The sequence below is a fragment of the Lonchura striata genome, chromosome 2 (genome assembly GCF_046129695.1).
Source record: "Lonchura striata isolate bLonStr1 chromosome 2, bLonStr1.mat, whole genome shotgun sequence".
Taxonomy (NCBI): Eukaryota; Metazoa; Chordata; class Aves; order Passeriformes; family Estrildidae; genus Lonchura; species Lonchura striata.
In genome coordinates this window covers 31,369,018-31,374,962 of record NC_134604.1, presented here as the reverse complement: position 1 = coordinate 31,374,962, position 5,945 = coordinate 31,369,018, and positions in this window count along the sequence as shown.

Sequence of the window (5,945 nt, the reverse complement as noted above, 5' to 3'; positions counted from 1 at the left end):
TTGCACAGTCCTCCACTGAAAATACTTGGCATAAACTCCTGGAGTCAGAAGGTCTTTGAAGCCCTAAAAGAACCTTAATTCCAACCCCTGAATTAGGACTCTCACACTTGAACCAAACCATTTGAGTTATTTGTGGAGGAAATTATATACCTGGCGTTAGAAGCACTGGTGCAGCGTTTGGGTCATGAAAGCATCCTGTCCAAACAATTGGACAATGGAAGTAAAGGTGGATACCTGAGAAAGGTGGTAGCTGCCATGTACCATAGAACATGGGCACAGCTGGCTTGGAACAGAAAGGAGGACGCTGGATATTGCCAGCAGGTTGCTGCAACGCCAGGTTGCTCTATTGGAGCAGGACAATCTTGTAAGCACCTAGGTAAGCACTACTTTAAACCCAGCCATGTTTCTCCAGGCTTCAAAATAAGGCCAGAGACCTTTTCTCATGACTGCCTTGTGAAAGGAATGAGAGGGAGGTGTTTTTACAAACAAACTCAGTGTCTGCTTGCAGATAAAGCCAGATACTGATAAGAGAAAGAAGCAAAGGGAGAAACCACAAATTCCAGAGGAATTCCACTAATTGGCACAGACTGTTGCTCACTCAAGGTCATGCCAAATTCCCAGACTGAGAAAAAACAGAGATACAAAGAAGGGAGAGAGGGTGCACATTAGAAGGGGGTTTGTATTAGGCAGTTTGGGAAGTCTGCACCTTTCAAGTACCTCAGCCAAAGCAGAAAGAGAGAGAAATGAGACTGGGAAATTAGGATAAAAAGGAAACTGCACCCTCTTTTTTGAGGGACCCCATGGAAAATGCTCTCTGGTGCCTATCATTATTTGAATAAAGTTACAGAACTCCTCTGTCTTCTTTTTGGACATAAACCTCTGGCATCTTGAGTTAATTTTCCCAACACTGGTAAGCACTGAACAAGTGTGTTTTGGCAGACCTGATCTCAAAAGCGACCCCATCCCGGACCCAGAACTGGACCAGCACTCCAGTGGGAGCAGCATGGTACAAAACAGAAAACAGGCAGCTATTTATTCAGTAGGAACCTTGACTCAGGTAATAGAAGCCCAGGCTTTACCTTGTAGCACATCAGCACAAAAAGCAGAATTAGTGACCTTACACTGAGTGCTAGAAATCACTGAGGGGAAAAAGGGTAAACATATGGACTGATTTAAAATATGTGTTTGGAATAATACAACATGAAACCACATGGGGGGAAAAGGAACTGTTATTGGCATAGGGGGTTCCTATTAAATACAAAGAAGAAATTTGTCAACTACTACAGAGTGTGCAAAAGCTGAAAGAAGTGGCCGTGCCCTTGCAAAGCTCATCAGTGTTGAGACTCCCCATTTAATACAGGGAATCAATTCACTGACAAAACAGCTAAAGGGGTTTCTGAAAAATATATCCTTGCAGTAATACCTAGCAAAAAGTTGAATATCTGGGAACAAAAACCAAATTCTAGCAATCAGGACAGCCAATTAGCCTTATCTAAAGAAGCTATGGAAAATCCCAGCAAGTGATTGGTAAACTCCTGTGGGCAGGTAATTGTACCTCCACAATTAATGTATAAGATAGCTAAGATAACAGAACAAAAACATCAGGAAACACATTAGGAAAGAGAGAATATGGACATTACTTTATAAAAGAATATAGTAAGCACAGAAATGACAGAAATTAATAGATCAGTTGTTGAAAAATATTCCCAAGGAAGAAGGATGGCCACCCCCAGGGCTACTAAAACACAGAACTTTGCATGAAGATTATTGGGAAATTAATTTTGCAGAATTGCCCAGGCAAAATGGGGACTGGTGTATTTTGGTGCTGGTAAATACTTTTTTGGGATGGCCAAAAGGTTTCCCATGTTACACTAACATGACAAGAGAAGTCTCAAAGGTTTTGCTGAAATCAATAGCACTGAAACTAACTTTTTTAAGTTTTAAAAGATCCATCACTATCAACAGGCCAGTAGGACTAGAGCTGCCTGTACGTCCTTTCTGACCAGGAGATATGGTGTGCATCAGAATCTGGAATTTTGGGCCAGTCCAGGGGAAGTGGAAGGGACAAGATCAAATTCTTCTGGTAACCCACACAGCACTCAAGCTGGAAGGAACTGGCCATTGAGTTCATCACACACAGGTGAAACTAGCAACCTCACATTAAATTCAGCAGAGGCAAGACTGATTAACACCATGGGGTTTTTATATATATATTTTTTTTTTTAAATCTTACTGTTTTAGGTATAGAATATTATTTTCTAGAGGGATATTATTTATTGGATTTAGATGAAAATTATATATAATTGCATATTTATAATTGCATAATAATGGCATATTATAATTGCATAACAATAACAACAACAACCACAATAACTATGGTTTTAACTTTTCGGAAGGAAATGTGGTTTTAAAGTTAGTGCAAGATTTTGGCAGAATGTAACTTCTATAATATTTGCAAATCTCTTCAGAAAATCCAGTTTTGTGGAGCTTTAGTCATCAATTTGACATAAATTTGGAAACTAATGTTAGTGGAAGCCTGGGGCAAGGTAAAAACTGAACAAGAAGAAGTATCAATAAGAGGTGGAGAGCCATTTAAATTGAAGTGAGATTTTACTCAGATTCCAAACTTCAATCGTGGTAAGTTGAAAGAGAGCTAGGAAAAAAAGATAGAAAATAATTGTTTCTAAAATTAAATGCATAGGTAGATGGCACAGTGGCACACCTTATCACCCTGAAGGGCAGCAGTCAGTATCGTAGTTTGTCGATTGAAGGTGATTTTTGTTGTCAACCCACTGAAAATAAGGAACAAAGGGGCCCAAGATATGACATAGTGTTACAAAGTCCAAAACAAGAACCGTTTGTGGGGAATACCAAACTTCAAAGCAGGGATGTTGTTGAGAATTGGAAAAAGACCAAGGAATTTGATTTGCCAACACAGTTATTCGGAAAGAAGTGCACTCACCCAGATCAAGAAGAATGGTTAAATGAGAATTAAAAGTCAAACAGAAATAGAGCAATTAATCCTCTTCCTCAGAAAAACTCCAGAGGAGAATTTGATGTTAGGATTAATCAAGGAGTTTGCCAATTTGCAGAATCACAGCATACCACTTGTTTACCAATACAAAGAGCAGTAGGTGAGTCCATTCTGTGGGAAATTTTAACCATGAACTTGACTAAAAATGAAACCACATGTTGTGAACAGAAACCTGTAATTGGATGGAAGGAGCAGGTAGAGAAAATTAGGAAGCAATGGAAGTCTCCAGGGAATAGAGCTGATTGTGAGAAATTTCAAAATTACATTGTCACTGAAATAGGTAGATTTCAGACAGTAGGATAGTATTCTTATAATGAAAAAATAAAGAAAAATGTGATCTAAATGTTTATGGAATGGACATATGGCAAAACTAATAAAACAAAAGAAAGGAGGCATACTGTGAATCCATTTGGTCTATGACAATATTTTCTCAATTTCAATATATGACAAAGGCCCCTTAGTGTTTTACTTGGGATGGCTTAGTTTTTGCAAATTAACCATTTGTGCAAGAAAGGGGAGCCTGATATCAAGTAAAGCAAAATCCAGTTCGCAGTGGAAATGTGAGATGATATATAATTGTAGTCCTGTTGATAAGGTAATATAGGCTATTCCTTCTTTAACTGCTGCTTTGAAGTATAGATGTTCCGAGGCCTCAGAAATAACCTGCAATTGACTGATAGGAGGGGAACCTTCTTCTTTCTAGTTGCACTAGTGTTGCCTTCAGGGGAAGGCAAGGTGACCTGGTTGCAAGGAACAGCACGGCAGCCTGGTCTGGCACAGGCCACTCGGGCCAACAACACGCGCTGACACCAATGTGCTGGACGGTCAAAAGGCCTTTATTATCTTATCTCATGGGTTTAAATAGTCTCGGGGGACTTTGCTACGTCAGAGGGGGTTGGTAGGGCCTCTAGGGTTAGTGAGGAGTGGAAAACTACTGGGTTAGGTGTGGTTACATGTTCTGGGGGTAATAGATAACGTGTTGCAGGGTGAGGGGAGAAGGGTCTTGCTTTCCATCACATCCCAGAAACTTCCATTCGCCTGTCTCTATGTACTACACACTAGAGCTACAGTTAGGAGCCTTGGACACTCAGTATGGGCCATGAGTGATGGGACTTGAACAACTCCTTTACCTTTAGATGGTAAAGTAAAGCAACTTAAATTAGGTATGCCAAATTTATGTCCAATTGGGAAGAAAGCTCCTTTTAGGGAAACAATATAAAACTTGCAGTTGGAACAATATAAAACTTGTGAGAGAGTCAAAAATGGAATGAACCTTCATCTGGAGTGAAAGTTAGTAGGCCTTAGAGTGTTTATTGACTCCTTTAGTAATAAACAGGAATAAAGAATGGATATCAACTCACAGGACATGCAGAAAGGCTGGCAAACATGACCAGGAAAGGATTCAGGGATTTAAACATGTAGTTACAAGCAACCTCCAGGATGACTTTATAAAATGGAATGGCTTTAGATATGCTTCAAAGAAATGGAATGGCTTTAAATATGCTTCAAAGAACATGGGGTTTGTGGATACTTTAAAGATAGAATTGATCATTGCTCCATACACATTCCAAATGTGACAAAAGATATAGACCATGGCCTGGACTTATTAGAAAATGTAGATGAAAATATTAATGAGTTTCAACAAAATATGTAAGAAAATCGGATAGATAAAATTTTTAGTGGATTGGGATGAAATCTGAGTTCATGGGTAAAATCACTGATTAACACAATTTTGTTAATAGCCTTCCTAGCAATTATGTTGGTCTACTATTGTTTAAAGAAGCAAATTAACAAGACTTCAGGGAAATGGATGGTTATCCTAGCAGTAGCTAGACAACCAGATTCAAAGGAATAATTTCCAAGTCTTCCACCAGCATGTAGTGAATAAGATTCAGATGAAAACATTAAAATAATTTTCAAAATTTTAAAAGGGGGAGAAGTTATTGCCATTTTGATCAAATAATTGATTAAATCATATTAAAGGGATAGATATCATTGTAAGTAGAAAATTGCAAAGTATAAAGTATAGAAATATCAGGAATCTTGTGTTTGGAATGCGTCACCTTACAAAGCTCACCAAAAAGTTACTGGACCCTTATGTTTCAGTCAAGAAGCTATGGAGACCATCCTGCCCACCAGTTATGCTGCTTGGAAACCCACTCCACTTCCCACCTTGATTTTAGTATTAAGGATTCCAATCAGTAGACCTCAGGAGAGACGAACAGTGATTGTTTTAGGCTAAGAATATTGATGAAGTTATTAACAACTGGAACCAACCAATGCAAAGGTTATATTTAAGAACATGCATAGTATGCAAAAGAACTTATGTACCAATGATTCAGCAGAAAAAGTATATAAAATGGATGGGTTTGGTGGGTTAAGTGGAACATGTTTTCAGAGAGGCTCTTCCCCATGTTCCTGGTGCCTGAATAAAGAAGTGTCTGCTTCTTTACACATCAAACTGGTGTTGGATAAGTTTCTTTCATCCTGTTTGCTAGTAATATAAAATGTAACAGCTATAATTTCTTAGATTAGTAAGTTTACCTTATTGATTCTCACTCACATGCTCTCCATCATGCAAACAACATTAGTGAATGACACAAGGGTGTAAAATTAACAGAGCCTGAAATGCAAGAACAAAGCATGTCCTAGGTCAGGTTCTCTTCCAGTCTTTCAGACTCCATCATCTCCTGTGTACTGCAACAGCATGACATGCTGACCTGGATTTCCCACATCCTAGGGAAAGGGATGCTTTCACTGTGCTGTGACAGCTTCACACCACATTGTCAAGCACAGGTTAAGATTCTCCAAGTGAGCTGGCAACAAAAGGCTGGATGCTGAGGTCTCTCAGTTTCCAAACACCTGGAGCTGGAACTGCCTCCTCCTGCCTCTGCAGTGTCCTAGGACTGGA